At 37.4% G+C, this 18240-nt stretch overlaps 1 long non-coding RNA gene and 1 pseudogene across 1 annotated transcript; both read left to right on the top strand.

Annotated features, from left to right (window-relative positions):
* Window positions 1–536: 536 nt before the first annotated feature.
* On the top strand, window positions 537–5917 carry LOC127648774 (uncharacterized). The gene is made up of 3 exons (XR_007971220.1): window positions 537–690; window positions 2707–2850; window positions 5818–5917. It is a non-coding gene; the product is annotated as an uncharacterized LOC127648774 (long non-coding RNA).
* Window positions 5918–7076: 1159 nt separating this feature from the next.
* Window positions 7077–17952, top strand: LOC127620731 (uncharacterized; annotated as a pseudogene).
* Window positions 17953–18240: the final 288 nt, after the last annotated feature.

Below are 18240 nucleotides of genomic sequence, written 5' to 3'. Positions count from 1 at the left end.
ATTACTCATCACAAATCCAGCATAATAACAGTAATTGAAACAATATCATAAACATAATAAAATAAATGAAATACATCAAGAAAAATATAATTATTCCTGTGACTATACATACAGGGTGTCACAGATAGATGGAATGACTGTCCAGCAGTTGGCAAAATGTGACTGTGCCATGGGGAATCTTATAGAATAATGGTAGGCTACCGGCTAAACAGACACAGACATTGTGGCAAATGTGAAATAACCAAATTGTTAAGATCATTTATAATTATGTCGGGACATGTTTCTGCAAATGGTTGTGTAAATAACCCTCAGTTATTAAAATTAGTTTTGGGCATTATTATTATATTCTGATGTTATCATAATTCTATATTTCTTAATATTAGTTTAATATTGTGTTTATTATATTTTGGAAGTTTACTTGGCACTCTTAGTTATTTAACCTATAGAGACCTTTATTTTGAAACGCCGCTTGCCGGAAAGATGAACAGATCCCTCGCGCACAGAGCGTGCATACAGATAGATTGTTGATAGACGGAGACACGGAACTATGCGGTCACGGATTCACGGATTTGAATTATAGCATTAATATCACCTTTAAGTGAATTTAGGCATCGATTTGCTGTTTGTTTTTTATTTTGTAGTATGTTTTTTGTGTATATTTTTTAGCACCTGGTTGGAAGGGAGTACAAGGTAAACATGTATATTTATGCACTTGTATAATGTTACATAGCATATCTGGTCTTTTATAATTGTTTTAGAAATGAAACAAGCACATATAAGTAATTTATGTTGTTTAAGGTTGTTTATGATAAATGTTAGTATTAATCTTGTCATTTTGTTGCTATATAGTCTACTGTTTGTTTAATTTATTATTTACAAATTCCAATAATGTTAATGAAACTGTTCTAGCTCTTACGGTGTTGTGATGGCATTGTGAAGGTATTAAGGACAATAAACTGACAGCATCAGTGAGAGAGCAAATTTCCTTTATTCAACCGGACTGCTACAGGTTGTATTGTTTGACCGGTCTAAAGAAACAAATGGATGCGGTGAGAGATTTAACGTCTGAATGACCTATAGTAAACCCTTATGTGTATTGATAGGGCTGTGTCAGTCTTTTAACTTTCAGAAAATACTCTTGAACTAACACTGTTAATTTTACATCGTTCTTCTATTGCATTATTTTATAATAGTTTATTCAGTTTTTAAAATACTAAAGTAATATTTTGAAATTCATGGCATTTCAGTAAACATCAACAGTTTTGACATCTAGACTGTTTAAATATATCATGTTTGTTGTAATCGCTGTAGTTTTTCCATGAAGACAAATAAGAAGGGTTGTTTTACAAGTATTTGTTAAGTATCTAGTTGTGTGTAATGGCTGTATCGGGACATCACACCATACAAACACTTTACTAACTACACACATGTACAAACAAACGCTGTACTGACACACTATTTGTGCTTTAGATGTGTAAAAGTAAATTACATTTTGCAGTCATTGTCCTGCAGATCGATACCACGTTAAGTGACTGAAGATCTTTGTGAAAGTGAACTTTCTTAAAAGAACAAGTAACATCAAGCTGTGGTTATTAAGTAAATCAAAGTGATAAAACATCTGACTGAGCTCTCTGTCATTTTATTCTGAATTGAAGGGTCTGTGTCCAGATTTGAGTGTAAACACTGATGACAAATGTAAAAGAAGTGATACTATGTCCACACAATAGCAAAAATAAGAGATAAACTCATCATAGAAAAATCCTCAACCATGAAGTTGTAAAATAGTTTTACTATTTTTTTATTCATATGCAACATTCTGTAGTCATATGTCACATGCCATTAAAACCCAGAACTGTATTGTGATTTAAGTAATATTTAAAATACTTAAACATCTTTGTAAACTAGAAAATATCATAGCGTTTAAACAAACAACTATTTACAAATGAGGATAACTGTACAACAAACAAAAATCCAATTGTGGCAATAGAGGAACTTTTGTGAGTAAATGCACACCTGTAAACATGTTACTTCATCAGTTATTGGTAGACTTTGTGGTTTTCTTGAAATAAAAATCAGTAAAGCGATGATCAGTTGGCATCACAACAGTACACATTTTTGTTTACATGTACAAGTTTCTGAGTGTGGGGTTTGATCCAGGAATGAGTAAAATTAATGCCAAAATATGGGGTCAAAGTAAACTCAGCATTTGCATTTGTGTTTGACACCCTAGTGACGTAACAGTACCATGAATGTAGTTTCAGGGTGTGAATTAGTGTTAAAATAGCTTGTTTGTGTGTGTATATCACAAGTCATTTGATTGTTGTCCAGTATGCCATCACCCCATTTCTTTGAAATGTTCACACTTGAATTGACATGAGTTTTATGATAACTGTGTACAGCATACTATAAAAACCTCTGAATTTGAACTATTGATTTAGCAAATGATTTCTAAAAACTTTCTATTCTTTTAAGTAATTATATTTAATTGTTGCCTGTATTACAAAGAGCAATACTTCTTTAACCACATCTCTACCATGTTTCACAGCGTTACATGAAGCACTTGATGGGTAAAAAGAAAAACATTTCTAACAAAATAAACCCTTTTATCCCCCTTCTTTCACACTTTTGGTTGTCACCATGCTTTTCAATGAAAGCAAGCCATAAAACACCAGGAAACTCGTGACACCATCTTGTTTTACTGAACAGAAATACACAAGACACCATCAGGCCTGATCAGGGGTGTGTGCGTATTCTGAAAAAACATCCCTACCCCAGACCTCTGACATCCTGTAAGAGCTCAGTATCGATTGAAAGACTTTGGGTGGAAAATGAGGCTTTGAGTGGAAAAATGTAAGAATCTTTGTTACATTTTACAATGAATGTATGGTATTTCATTTAAAATGATCATTGTTGAAATAAAAATGTTAAATACATTTTATGGTAAAGTTTTTGTTTAGCATCTTTAAAAGCGTCATTGCTAGAGTTGTGTTAGCCAACCTAATGTTTAAAAACAGTTCTAAGTAAAAATGCATGACAACATGTGTTAAAGATACATCTAAAATTACGTGAAATGCTTTATCGTGTTTTAGTAATATAAATCAAAACACAAAACTTTATTTTTGTTAAAATATTTGTTCATATTTAAACTGAATGTGTGTTTTGCTGCATAACCGTAGACTTTGTTTTAGAATCTCATGTTTAAATTAAAAATGTAACAAACCTTTGTATTAAAGATATCGTCAGAATTCTTTAAAAACATTGTTTTAGTCAAATAAACCTGTTTGCTAAAATACTGTATTGCCTAGTGAATGTGGATTTAATTTGCAGCACAATCTTTGTGCTAAAGATGCATCTAAATTAGCATTTAAATGTGTTACTGCAATTTAGTAACATAGCCGTGTTTGTTAAACTAATGTTAAACGTAATCTTTCGTAACACCATTTATTCCTTATCTTTAAAAGTGAAAATCTGAATGAGTTTGCTTCACAACCAATATCCACTGATTTGGAAACATTGTTAAAGGTAAAAATGTAAGATATTTGTTGTTAGAGCTATAACTAAAAAATATATATTATTGTGTTTTAGTGAAATAAAAGTGTTTGCTAAACTAATGCCAAACATTCGCTTGGAAAAATATCATTTTAAAAGAGTAATGCACTTGTTAAACACCCGCTGCCGTCTCGCACACAAACGTGTCTCATCTGTGACATTTGCACACAAAATACACTAGACAGTCTGTTTTCAAATCTGTAATGTAATGAGTTTTTTACTATGGCTTAAAATAAAATATTTTTAGATTGACTACCGAATAATACACGTGTATAAACCTCGTATTACCTAATGAAACGGTTTAACCCCTTACAGAAGTAAACAAACATATGGTTTGAAAGTGTAAACAACACACCGTTCAGCCTGCTTTTTACAACGAAAAGAAGAAATAGTTATATCATTTGTAGCTGTTTGATATTGGCATACTTCTGTCGCTCTGTTCTTTTATGTTGATGCGATGTTGCTTGTTGGTTGCATAGTTCTGAGCATTGTACTTTTAAGTTTAATTCTATCATTTTCATCAGTCACATATCGAGAACTTGCACTTCGTTTGGCATTCTCTCTCTATAACGCTTCAGATTCAATTCAATGGTCTCATGTATCCATTGCTTTTATAACCGCTTTTGTCTCTCATGTTTAAGACGTGTTGTTAAACACATTGCATTTGTCAAATCTTTAGCAAGTGTAACAGTTATGTTATTTCATTAGGCCTACTTGTCAATGCCAGAAGATAAATCACACAACCACTCAGACTATTTCACAAAGACAGTTTACTTTATTAAACATCAGATTAATAAGATCTGAACATTTGGTTTAAAATACGTTTTAGTCTCTGGTAAAAATAAATAGCCTAACCCTTGTTAATAAAGTGTCCGTCTAAATGAGTTTGCTCTGCCAGTCTGTTTGAGTAAAATAAACTAATATCATTCAATATCCACTGTTTTAGAATCTCATGGTTAAAAAAATGTAACAATCTTTTGTATTAAAGATATTTCGTCAGAATTCTATATAAAATAAACCTGTTTACCAAAATACTGACGGTACTCATTTGTAGTGACAAAGCACATGTTTTGTCGCATTTCCACACACGTACGGCACAAATGGTAAAAAGTTACCCCCTCCGCACTGAAACCCCATTCTGACACAAAGTTTAGGTAGTTATCTAATCCATCAACCCTCTATAGGACACACACACACACACACACACACACACACACACACACACACACACACACACACACACACACACACACACACACACACACACATGTTTAGGTAATCATCTATTCACCAACCCTCATAGGGCACACACACACATACACACACACACATCTCCTAAGAGAAATGCTGATAGGTTACTGTCTTGCATTTGTCACTGTTCTTAAACCATTATCACAACCCCTCGCTCATGAAGGGACTGCATAGAACTAATGTAAGATTTTTGTGTTAAATCTGTATTTTATAAAGCAAACTATTTTGTTTTTTAAAATGTAAGACCTTTTGTTAGTGTTACAGATAAAATTAATTATTGTGTTTGTTAATCTAATATCAAAGCTTAAGGATGATAAACTATTTTCAATATTTTTAAAAATGTCTTTGATGTGTTTTGACAATCTGAACCTTTGATCTATAAAAAATGTCACTGATAAAATAACCCATATGCATTTGCTAACGATTTATTCCTTATCTTTAAAAGTGAAAATCTGAATGAGTTTGCTTCACAAGCAATATCCACGGTTTAGGAAACATTGTTAAAGGTAAAAATGTAAGATATTGTTGTTAGAGCAATAGCTAAACAAAAAAAATAGTATTGTGTTTTAGTAAAATAAAAGTGTTTGCTAAACTAATGCCAAACATTCAGCTTGGAAAAATATCATTTTAAAAGAGTAATGCACTTGTTAAACAACCGCGGCCGTCTCGCACACAAACGTGTCTCATCGGTGACATTTGCACACAAAATACACTAGACAGTCTGTTTTAAATGGGTTGTGTTTTCAAATCTGAAGACCACATGTAATGTAATTAGTTTTTTACTATGGCTTAAAATAAATAATGTTAAACGTAATCTTTCGTAACGCCATTTATTCCTTATCTTTAAAAATGACTTTTGATCAGTCAATATCCACTGTTTTTTGTCTCACATTTTCACCCTTTTGTTAATAATACGTGTATTTGTTAACCCAATATCAAAGATTATAGATGTTGAAAACCACGTCATTGTGCCGAGAACAATGTTTTAACACTGAATTGCATTTGTTTTCACAACAGCTCAGCGTAGATCAGAGCTCAGTGGATTACCATCATACCTCTCTCACATACCGGGAGACGAACCCTGGCAGCCTGGGTGAAAACAGGAATCCTTTTCAACAACGAGTTGTTTAAAAACACACATTTTCTCCTCTGTTAAAAAGTTTAAAAAAAAAATGTTTTTGTCTTATATCCACTGTTTTAGAAAACACATTTTCACCCTTTTGTTAAAAAGTTAAATCCTTATTTTAAAGCGACCATCTGAATGTTTTTTGTCTCACATTTTCACCCTTTTGTTAATAAAAAAACTTGTACCATGTTTGACACCAAGCATTACACACTCATTAAAGATGTCATTTAAACACATTTTAAACATAATACTGCTTTTTATGTCTTACAATAATAAATCCAAATGAACCCCACACACACACATTTACATGTTTCTGAAAAACAACTCAATGATTACAATAATGAATTATTTCATCATCAACCATATCTCGATATCTCATTTTCAAACCTAAACTTCTTTTTAAATACACAGATGATCAAACACGTCACAACACACACACCGGAATGGGGGAAAGTGGGTGGGAGGGAAAGAGGGCGGGCGGGCGGGGCGGGGGCGGGGTGAACGGAAGGGGAAAGGTCAAAGGTCAGCAATTAGGCCATCAATCACTTTTTGACACAAGGTGCATTATATGAACTACTACGGTTCACCGATCCATGTGTTCATTCCGTCATCTGTTGGTGTGTTTATTGGTGTGTGGGTGTGTAGTGCTCGTTTGTTGCTTAGCACCAGCTGATTACGCTACTGCCGTCAGCTGCTACTAATCACTACTGCTTGTTAGCTGCCTTTATCTGGCTGGTAATTGTCTTGCATGGTGTCGGTTCGTTATTCATGTTTGTATTCTGTTACCCAGTTCCTGTGTCCTTGTTCCTTGTGGGCGCCACCCATTTTGCTCCTCACCTCCAGTCTTCTGTGGATCGTCTGGGAGATTGGATCCTGACGCTGACTTGTGTTCGCGCCAGATGCCAGTTCTGTTTACCTCGTTTCTTGAGTGTTACTTCTAGGTCGCCCGCCTTTAACGCGGCGTTTTGAGTTTCTCCCTGTACTCCCGTCTCTAATAAACTGTTCACTTGCACTTGGACTCGTGACTCATCATTGTGACAGAAATAAAACAAAACAGGCATGTATTCACAAAGCAATAGCTAAATGGCATTTATTTCAAAGTCAGAGAGCTCTATTCGAGAAGGTGAAGACAACCGAAAGGATTGATTCCATGCAGAAACCTCAACAGCAGTCTGAGAGTGTGGATGACTGTAGTGATCGTCAGTACCCACCTAATGATGATGGAATAGAGAGGATGGTGCGCTATATGATGAAAAATAAATCTCTACCTGTCGACCTTCCTCAAAATTTGGTTAGTGGTCTACAACATGGTAGTGAATTTAGACACCAACTAATTCCTGAAGAAGCGTTCTGCTCCGAATGTGAGGGTAATCATGTTCTAAATGACCCAATTATTATAACCGCACGAGCAAAGATTCTGACCTTTACTGGGGTAGTTGAAGGTAAATATTGTTAAATAATTTGTTAGTATTTGTTTAAAGAGCGTACTGTTATTTTGTATTTAACTTTTCTACTCTCCATTAAGGAATTTCAACTTACTACAAAGTTTGTAGCAACTGCACAATGATGTACAGGTACCAGGAATTTACTGATGGTATCCATAACTTCAATGACCACCTTCTGCTTTCTTTACACTTGTGTGCAATTCTTCGCAATGCTCTTCAGGTAATATGTGTAACTACTGATGTTTATAATGTTTCATGTAATGCGTATTATGTCATGTAACAATCTTTTTTCTTTATACTCTGTGGATATTCCTAGAATCACACTGCTGTTATTAGAGTAATGAGCATACTTGAAGCCACTGCCAAAGCAAAATTCCCCAGCAAAGACACAGTGCTCCATGGTTACCTCCACTTTGAAGCCTTGAGCAGCCATGTTTATTCTTACACCTGCAGCAATTGTGGTTATCACCCCAAAGTGGTGATCATGGATCTCCACAAGAAAGGGGTCTTCAGTATTCCTTGTAAGTATGTGTTGTGTACATTGTGTTACGTCCAAGGACATATATTTTTTGTGAAGTACATGGTACTGTGGTCTGTGTGTGCTTTCTTTGTTGTTTTGGTGTCTCCTGCTCTCTTTTGTCTCCTCCCACTTTGTCACTCTAACAGGTAGCTGATTACGTCTCCAGCTGCACCTGCTTATCATCCAGGAGGGACGCAGCATAAAAGCCAGCAGAAAAGCCACCTTTCTCCAGAGCATGGTCTGTGTCCTGCCCGGCCCAGTTGTTGAGAGCTGTTGTGTTCCTTGTCGTGGACCTGTGCAACACTGTGCCTCTTTCTGTTGTTCTGGCTAGAGAACTGTTGCTTTGCTGCCTATTGTTAACCACTGGAGCCCTGCACTGTTGCCTCTTTGTGAGACGTCCCAGTCCATACCCTTTTGCTTTATCTTTTAAGCTGTTATCTATCTGATTATTTGCTTTGTTTATCATCTGGGAACTGTAGGGAGGTGGGTGCCATTTTTATTTTTCTATCCCCCGTTTTCTCCTGGTTTTCTGGTCAGGTAGGGAGAGAGTGTACATTTCTGTTATTTATTTGTATTTTCTTTAAGAGGTTTAGTAAGAAATTGACTCTCCCAGGTAGACTAAACTTTTGTTTGTTATTTTGGCATTGCCCCCTCCTGAAGTCTTTTTTTCCTTCCCAATTTACTCTAAGTAAATAGTTGTTAACTTTTTGAATAAAATTGTTGAAAAGAACTTCGTTGTTGTGGTGCTGTGGCAGGGCCCTGACTATAGCTCTTTAAAATTTTAAACTTTGTTACGTTCTGGCCCCTAGACATTCTTAGGACGTAACAATTGTATTACAAATGCTTTCTAAAAACGGCATGTTCCTGATTTGTGAATTTGTGTGTTGCAGTCAGTGAAATAGCCACACCACCCTCAGAATTCAAGGGTGAGACAAACATTGTCTCTTTTTGGGAATCCGTAACAATGGAGATGATTGGAAGGGGATTTCTTTCAAGTAAGTTATTTAAGCTGTTATATTATTTAGGTCTGTGTAACAAATTTTCTTTAATGTACTTATACACTGTATTTCTCTTAAGGTGGCAGAAAAAATTCCTTTGTAGTTTGACCAAGTTATGATTACTGGGCTCCTTGGATTGGACATAATACCCGGAAGTCAGACATTGTTCTAAACACTGAGCATGCAAAATTACAAAAAACAAAGTCCTGTGATGTTCCAGATCTTGACATCACAGAGGAAAGGTTAGGTGATGAGCTCTTTAATCTTAAGGTAAGAACAAATTTACAATATCTAATTATGTTTTGCAACAATTTTGGTTTTAACCAAAGCCTGTCATATGTTTAGGTTGATTCAGTGAGGAAGCTGTGCAAAGAATGTGGATTGGACACAAAGGGATCAAGGATGGATCTTGTGTTACATTTGCGGACGGAAATGCAAAACCGCTCAGCGTACGACAAAATCTTCCAGCAGATTTGGGTTGCTTCTGGTAAATTGCCTGTCTTAAATCTCTATATATAGATAGATAGATAGATAGATATATTTTAATAATACATAAATATGTAGCTTTGATTAAAAATAATAATAATGTCCCAGGAGTTTAAAATTTATGTTGATAGACATTTCATTTTCAGCAATGATGCTTTCATTGGAAGATATAAGAACCTACTAGCAATTTAACCATGGGTTAATTAATACTGAGTAAACTAGTCTCTGAGTCAACCCACTGACAAATTGTTGGTAAAAGTAGGTAGATTGACACAAAATGTACGAGTATGGTATGAAGAAATTGTGAAAACCTAGTGACAAACTAAACTATATTATGAAAAACTAAGTTAATAGTTGAAGTGTTACTTGTAGTTTTTTGTTTGTTTTTTTTAAGTAACCATTGTAATGATTTTCATATTTTCTACATTGTACTTTCTTTAAATTGTACTTTTCTCTTGGGTGGCTGGGCAGTCATTACATGTCCATGTGGGGTAGTCTATTCCATCAAATTCAACATTAGAGCAGAGTCTCCCAGAGACTTTGCAGACTTGATGCTGAGTTGGAAGCACTTTCCTAATGTTGCAATATACGACTTTGCTAGAGGACTTTTAGCACACGTTAATCTTCGTGAAGCAGAATCTTTACCTTTCAGTCCCCATGAAGGGAGACTTGCTGAACCAACTACAGCCAATATCCAGCTAGCAAAAGAAGGCAAGCTCAAAGTTAATCTACCATGGTTGAAAAATAAGGAGGAGGAGGAGGATACCAACTGCCATCCTTTGACTGGATCATCAGAGCATTATGCTTTGTATGACACATTCCATGAATTCAACACATAAGACCCAAGACATGGTCTTAGGAGCGTCCAAGTAGTCCCAGAACTCTGTGGATGGGTAAATACTCAAACCGCAGAGCAACTCTTTGCTGCAATGCGCAAAAACAATTATTTCCTTAACATGCTCACGCCATCAGGACACACATTTTTGATGGAAAACATCATTCGCCATTATAACACGGCACAGAATAAGAACATGGAGGACAGCCTGAGAAAGGTTGTATCACCAAGTGGTCAGTTCACCTTCAATGGTTATGGTCAGATAGTACTTGGTAATTATTATTTTTTGTATTTTTTTTATTATTTTTTTTATAGATATATATCTTACAATGACCAGTAATTTTGTCATGTATTGTAAAATCACTTTTTCTTGTACTGTATGTGAAGGTACGCCTCCACAGTCCCTAAATGATAGTGAGAGACTCTCGTGATATTACACAAATAGACCCAGTACACTGTAAGTAATGTCATGATAAACACTGCACTTGTAAAATCTCACTTCACGTAGTATAGTTGGGTCATAATATTTTGTCTCTTTTCAGACCCCGGCCGGGGTTCAGTGGTGGACTTGACAGCCCTACGAAATGTGCAGCCAAACAGGGCATGCTGGATGCATCCACGAAGCAGTGACCAAATGAAGATGGTATGTTGCTTGATTACAAAATCATGCTTTTGTTTTGTGATGAGCGAATTTTAAATTTGGTTTCTCTCAAATTATTACAGATTTTGAATGCCTGCCTTTCAGTTGTCGAGATATTGCTGACTTAAAGGTAATATTTTTGCTTTCTTCTGTGTGGAACCTTTTTTTTTGTTTTTTGGAGTGAGAAAGTGTGCATAAGTGATCCTTTATATGCAATCAAATTAACTGTAATTTTAAATGGTATCTAACAGAACATAAAGGTCCATTTGTTTTAGCTCATATGTGACAGTGACATGGTTGCCACCATTGTGTGCAGACCCTTCAGCTAACTTACCTGTAAGTATGACTGTGAAATTTCAATAGAAGTTAACTAGGGTCATTTTAGGTGGTGTTTAAAAATGTTTGTTTTCTGTATTGGGACCATATAGCAAGATGTGACTTCATCTTACTGCCTTCCTGGGCTACAAACCATTGGATGATATGTGTAAGTCTTTTATGTTTAAATGATCAGTTCTCCTTAATGCAAGTAACACTGAGATATTTTGACATAACTAACAATTGTATCTTCAAGAATCACTTAATAGAACCAGTTTTACAGATCATGAAACCAAAAAGCAGAGAGATGTATTTGCTTGATTCACTGTACGGCACTGACTTCAGCGATTGTCGTTTCATTGGTCCCTACAGGTTTTTTCAGAAAAATATTAAGAGTTCAAAATTAGTTCAGGATTATGGTAGTTCTGTTTTTGTGCCATACATCCTTTTGCATGCATTTTCTTTTTTGTTTTATGGCTCATTTTTCATTGATGCTTAAACTATTTAAATCTACCTAATCCTTTGAATTATATTTTATAGTTCATAGATAAAATTGTTTAAACAATGATAAATGAGCCAAAAATTTGTTTGGGGTTGTTCCACCCCAGTTTGTTTGTTTATTACCATTGTATTATTTTTTTTTAGTCCATTTTTGTTTTAATTGTTGTTGTGGTTTAAATGCTTTGCAGAATACTTGCACAGCAACTGCATCCTGGGCCGTGGAAAGAGTATGGACGTGATGATCTCAACGTAAGCAACGTTTCTTGTTGCCATCACTAAATTCTATTTTAGATATTCAACCACATTGTTTGTTTTTGAATAATTATAACATGTTTATTTCAATTTAACTCAACAGGCTCCAAGGCAGAATTGTTCAAATAACTGTGGAGTGTTTGTTGATGGTAGGAAGAATTGTTTGATAACAATATTAAATGTTTTATTTTATAGCTTTGTCAGATTGCTGTCTGTCATTGTTAATACATTTTTTCTCCCAAAACAATTTCATTAAAGTTCATTACTATTGTTTGTCTGTTTTGATGTAACTTACTATTAATGTTACAGTACGCACTATGTTGTAATGGGAGGTCTCTTTGATTTTGCTGAGGTGAGTTATCAAAACTAATCATTTGGGGGAAAAGTATATTCTCAAAGGGTGATTGTGATTTACATTAAGCATATTTTCCAGTCTGACATGGCTGCAGTAAGGAGATGGTGGTGCTTGCTCCTGCTAGCAAATTATCCTGTGAAGTAAGCCTACTTGCAAGTACTTCCAATAAATAAAACATATTTATTAGTAGTAGTAGGTGGAGGAGTAGAAGTAGCATTTTTTTATCCTCCCCTTAATGTTAATTTGTACAGTATTTGGTATTTTATGGTGAGATTTTTTTCCCCCTGTGTGGAGTAAATACTTTCTGTTGTTTTTTTTTTTTAATATAATTTAAGATCAGATGCTGAAAGAAAACTACTCAGAAACAGGCACAAAGAAATTAAGACGGTTAATTTAAATTAAGCAGGGTTCCCACGGGTCCTTGAAATCCTTGAAAGTTTGTGAATCTGAAAAATTCAAGGCCCTGGAAAGTTCTTGAAAATAAACATACATAGATACAGGTCCTTGAAAGTGCTTGAATTTATTTTGTGCAAGAAGTTTTCTGGAAAAAAAAAAATCTGTCCATTAATTTATTTCGCCAACACTTCGTGGCTTATGCTGCATACTAGCCTGCTTGATTTACGTTAGTTACGCGCATTTACGTTAAGTGTTTCCCGCGCGAGGTACTTTGTTTTGTACGTTGCCATGACGTTCACGTGCGCTGGTACCTTAACGTTTCCCACTCACAGACATTGCAAAAATAGGCTGAAACATGATGCCTGGAAAATGTAAATTTCAGGATATTTGGCTCACCAAAGAAAATTATAAAGAATGGCTTGCCAGAGATCCAAAGGGCCATCACTTAGCCAGGTGCAAAGCCTGTTGTAAATCAATCAAAGTGGATAGCATGGGAGAAGCGGCGCTCTCAAGTCATGAGGCTGGATCTACACACAAGACGGCACTTTGTGAAATCGAAAGCAGATAAGTCCTACCATAGCCTGCATATGACAGAAATGTTGATTGAATGTTAGCTGCTAGCTGTTTTTTGCTGTTACTTAAATGTCTCGCTGTGAAATGTTACGCCCGTTTCACACATACTGCGTGCGTATGATACAGGAGCAGCACGCGCTATAGCGCTTTCACATTATGCTGCATTTGCAGTGCGCAACTGATCCGCGGCTGTACCACAAACACTTACTTTTTGTATTTCAAATCCAGAAGTTATCAGCAACTTTTATTTTAAAAAAAAGTTGGCACCAGTGCGATTTTCTTTGTACACATACTCTTTAATAGACGTATTTACGTTTAACACAATTTAAACAACGTATTATTCAATGCATTACTTCTATATAATATAATTATATTTTAAGTTGCTCAAGCAAGTGGTAACATATTGAACAATGTAGTTATATTAAAATCGCAAACATTTTAAATTAAAATTGACAAAAACAGCAGACTCATACCTTTTGCATAATAAATCTTTATACAATAAATATTGCATCACAAAGAACTTGTTTTTCCACTTCCACGAATGTGACACGTGTTTCATACATTATGTCACCTTGAAGTAAATTGTAGTTTTCCTTGCTTTACCCTGGTCTTAAAGTAAAAAGATGACTGTGAAAAATAGTCGTATTTAATTAAATGCATGTATGGTGAAATTACTACATTTTCATGTTAATTTTGAACAAGAACACTTTAATTCACCGTTTGCAGCACAGAAGAAATAGACTCGGTGTGTAAACGATCTCTGCACTGCTGTATACGCACTGCATCTGGAACGGATCACACTGCATACACACTGCAAACGGAGTGTGTGAAACGGGCGTTAGTCGGGAAGGCTGTTGAGTTGAACAGTGAACTTAAAAGTATCGGCACTCCAGTCACATCACGTTTATTTATATAGCGCTTTATACAATAGATTGATCTAAAGCAAGCAGCTTTACACTATTTTTTTTTAAATACCTTATTTATTAGTTAGAATGTGTAACTCAAGAAAAATGTGTAACTATACAATTAGTCAATAATTGTTGTAATAATCATTAGATTAATCAATTATCAAATTAATCGTTTGTTGCTTCCCAATCAGTGGCATCAGTAGGCTTACCAAGATATTGTATGTCACCCATTGTAAATCAAATATTGTGTTAACATATCTAGGCTATAAGCTAATTAGTTTATGATGATGCATATATAAATGCATACCTGACTATTTACCACCACAGGAAATAGTTGTATCAGCTGTTACATGGGTCTGGATTGAGTGTTTTTAAAGGTATTTAAGTTTTTAAGGTAATTTAAGTCCTTGTGCCCCAACGATGTTATATTTAGGTGTCATATAATAGTTGTATTACAATAAGTCAGTGTTATTTCTTACAATATGTCTTACTATTTCTCGCAGCGCCCACTTTAGTCAACTTTGTGGAAAGGTTGGTGACAGCAACTCCTCCACCATGTACACCTGCAACGACTAGCACCATCGCCATGTCCTACAAACAGTCAATAATCACAGGCGTTCCCAGAGAGGACACATTAAAAGCTGAGATCCTGTGGTGTTTGAACATGATGGAGTCTCACTACTCTTTCAATTCCAGTGAAGGGACAGGTAAATTAAATGATTTTAACTTTTACCTATAACATCATTTTGAGATTCCAAGGCATAAGTTTAAGATTCGTACGTGGCACAGAGGTGCATTTCGGACCACCTCTGGGCTGTGGGTGGCACCAAGAATGTCACAATTGACAGACCCCTATTGATGTCAGTTGGAGGTGCTCAACAGAGATACATCACACATCTTGAGGATATGAGAAGAAAGAGAGATGATGTGGAAAAAACAATTAGAGAAAATATGTGCTGGATGAAATTGAGGAACTTAAAATGAAGAAAAAAAGACTGAAAGATGACATGGATGCACTTGAGACCTCTGCTGACAAATGGCTCTTGAGGCAGAGAAAACAGGCAAACTAACTCTAATTGCCAAGTCTAACAGCTTAAGGAAGGGAGCAAAGGAAAAGAGCAGAAATGGTGGAAGTGGAAAAATCGCTCGACAAGATATTGAAGGAATTGAAAAGCAAATGAAGATAAAATCAACAAAGCGACAATCAACTTAAAAAGGAAAACCACCACAGAATACCTCAGGGAACGTTTTTGCTCTGTTACGTATTTTAAGCTGACCTTGTGTTTTTTATTTATTGTTTAATATTGTTTATCCATTCATGGCCTTATGTTAATGTCCCATATTGGAATGTTTTATAATGTATTTGATCTGCACTATGTTGTGATATGTTTTCAGTGCTTACACCAAAGCCAAATATGTTCAGTCAATGACTGTATATTGTTTTCAATAAAAATAAAATATTTGGGCAACAGATTATCACATGTTTTATTTAATGTTGAATATAATGTAAACCCATGAGGCAAGAAAAACTTAAAAGTATTTTAATCTTACTTCTGGTTACATGGGCCTAAGCTCTTTTCATTGAAATTTCAAAAGTTAAAGATCATTTTAGAGTACAGTATAGGATGTACCGAATATTCTTCAGTTTTGTGCAAAACAGAAATACGACAAATAGAATATCAGATCTTTGTCAAATAGATCAAAATAATGCAAAACAAAAAGCTTTTTTGCATAGTTGTGTTTGACAAATGAAAACTGTAACAATGTATCTTACAAGGTAACATGATGTAACCTTGCTCTCACTTGAAATGTGTGCCCACATCCACATTGAATTTGAGGATATTGGACCTGGAAAGTCCTTGAAAGGTCCTTGAATTTGAAGTTAACCAAGGTGTGGGAACCCTGATTAACTTAAACTAGTCTAACAACTGATGATAAAATGTTCAAGTATTTTAGTTAAAGTTCCATTTTCCATAAATACTGTGTGAATATAATTTCTTTCTTTAGGAGAATTGGAAATGGAAGCTGATGAGGTGCTAGAGGTGCCAGATGAGGTGGACATAAGGTGGGAGTTTTCCCTATTCCAAATGTTTTTATTTTTAACATGTTAAATGTATGCTATTATTTGACTAGGTTTCGAAGGTTGTTAAAACCGGGGGTGGTAGTGGGGATAAGCTCCCACTCCCTATAAAATGCCCCAATGGTGTGCGTCTCAAACAGCCTCTGACAACCCAGTCCAGCTCCTGGCCTTCCCGTGTGGCTTAACTACTAAGCCCGGCGAAACCGTTTCCACTAACAGGAGAAGGGGCAAAGGCGGTCCTCTGGCCTCAAAACCAGTCGCCTGGGCAGATGGGGCTCGTCAACCTTGGATGGTAGCTCATCTAGGAGAAGGTAACTCTGATTCCAAACCTCCGCTGCCTTGCGTGTATACCCCTTCAGGGGATAGGCTAAGGGAGTAAACCCTGACAGAAAATCCGGAGCTGGAGTCCCTAAGGCGCTTGACATAGTATTGTCTTTACCGGCAACTCCTGCGGCGCAGCTGGAGCCAAGTTGTATCGACTTTGTCTTTCCCTTGGTTTCTTCAGCTTCACGGAGAGGGGGGCCTGCTGCATGGGCAACAACTGGCTCTCCATATAACCCTGCCCAGGCTCTGTAGCTCCACTGGAGAGGACACTCCAGCGCCATCGCAAGATGTCGACTCAACACGGGAGGGGCAGTTACCGGTTATAAGCTCGTCCGACATGGCGAAGCGAAGCGCCAGGGGTTCCCTTTGACGGTGGGAGAGGTCATCGCGCCTCATTGGACAGCCACCGCCCGCCTTAAGCTGGGCAGCCCCCAGCCAGTAAGGTGCCGTCCCGCCATGGCTCACCTGCCCCACTGGGTGCGTGGGGATTAGAGAGGCATCTCTCGAAAAGTGGGCCACTAAACACTCGCGACCAGGCAAGTCAAAGGAAGAACCAAGAAAGAAGCCTCCAGCTCTTCGCTTTCGCTAGCTGGAACGCCAGGACTATGTGTCCAGGACTAACCGCAGACCTTCTGCAGATCGACGACGCAAGGAAGACGGCCGCCATTGACAGGGAACTATCACGCTTGAACGCCGACATTGCCGCCTCTACAGGAGACCCGGCTGGCTGACAACGGCACCATCAGGGAAACAAACTACACTTTCTACTGGCAGGGGAAGTCCCCAGACCAACCCAGGCAACATGGTGTTGGCTTCGCTGTGAAGAACACACTTGTCAGTTTCACCGAGCTCCCCACAGCAGGCACAGAGAGGATACTCACCCTCCGGCTGTCAACGTCTTCTGGCCCAGTCAACATTCTCAGCGTGTACGCCCCAACCCTCTGCTCCACCGCCGAGGAAAAAGATGAGTTTTACCAGGCCCTAGATGAAGCGATATCCAGGTGGCCCAGCACTGAAGGCCTTTTCCTCTTAGGAGACTTCAATGCAAGAGTAGGAGCTGACCACAAGGCTTGGCCCACCTGCCTCGGAAGCTTTGGGAGGGGGAAGATAAACGAGAACGGCCAGAGACTGCTCGAGCTCTTGTGCCACCACGGCCTGTGTGTGACCAACACCTTCAAGTGTAAAGAGATCCACCAGGTGTCATGGAGGCACCCCCGATCCCGCCACTGGCACCAGCTTGACCTGGTCATCACCAGAAGAGCGGATATTGGTTGCGTCCTCCTCACCCGCAGTTACCACAGTGCCGACTGCGATACGGACCATGCCCTCGTAGCAAGCAAGGTGCGACTACACCCAAAAGGTTGTACCACTCCAAGAAGAAGGGTCGCCCACGCATAAATGCTCTGCTGCGCCAGCAATCCTGAGAAAACCCAGCAGTTCATCAGCAGGCTGGAACACGCCCTCAGCGAGGGAGTGTCAGCAGATGACACCATCGACCCAAGTGGCTCCGCCTCGCGACGCTGGTTTACAACGCCACCATTACTGCCTACGGGAAGAAGGAGCGGAAAAATGTCGACTGGTACGAGGCACACTGGGAAGAAATGGAGCCCGTGACTGAGGCAAAAAGGAAAGCCCTTCTGGCCTACAAGGCCAATCCAAGCCCTAGTATCTTACAATCCCTCCGGA

This window comes from Xyrauchen texanus, chromosome 1 (genome assembly GCF_025860055.1).
Source record: "Xyrauchen texanus isolate HMW12.3.18 chromosome 1, RBS_HiC_50CHRs, whole genome shotgun sequence".
Taxonomy (NCBI): Eukaryota; Metazoa; Chordata; class Actinopteri; order Cypriniformes; family Catostomidae; genus Xyrauchen; species Xyrauchen texanus.
The sequence above is the reverse complement of the archived record's forward strand: the minus strand, read 5'-3'. Positions and strand labels throughout refer to the sequence as shown.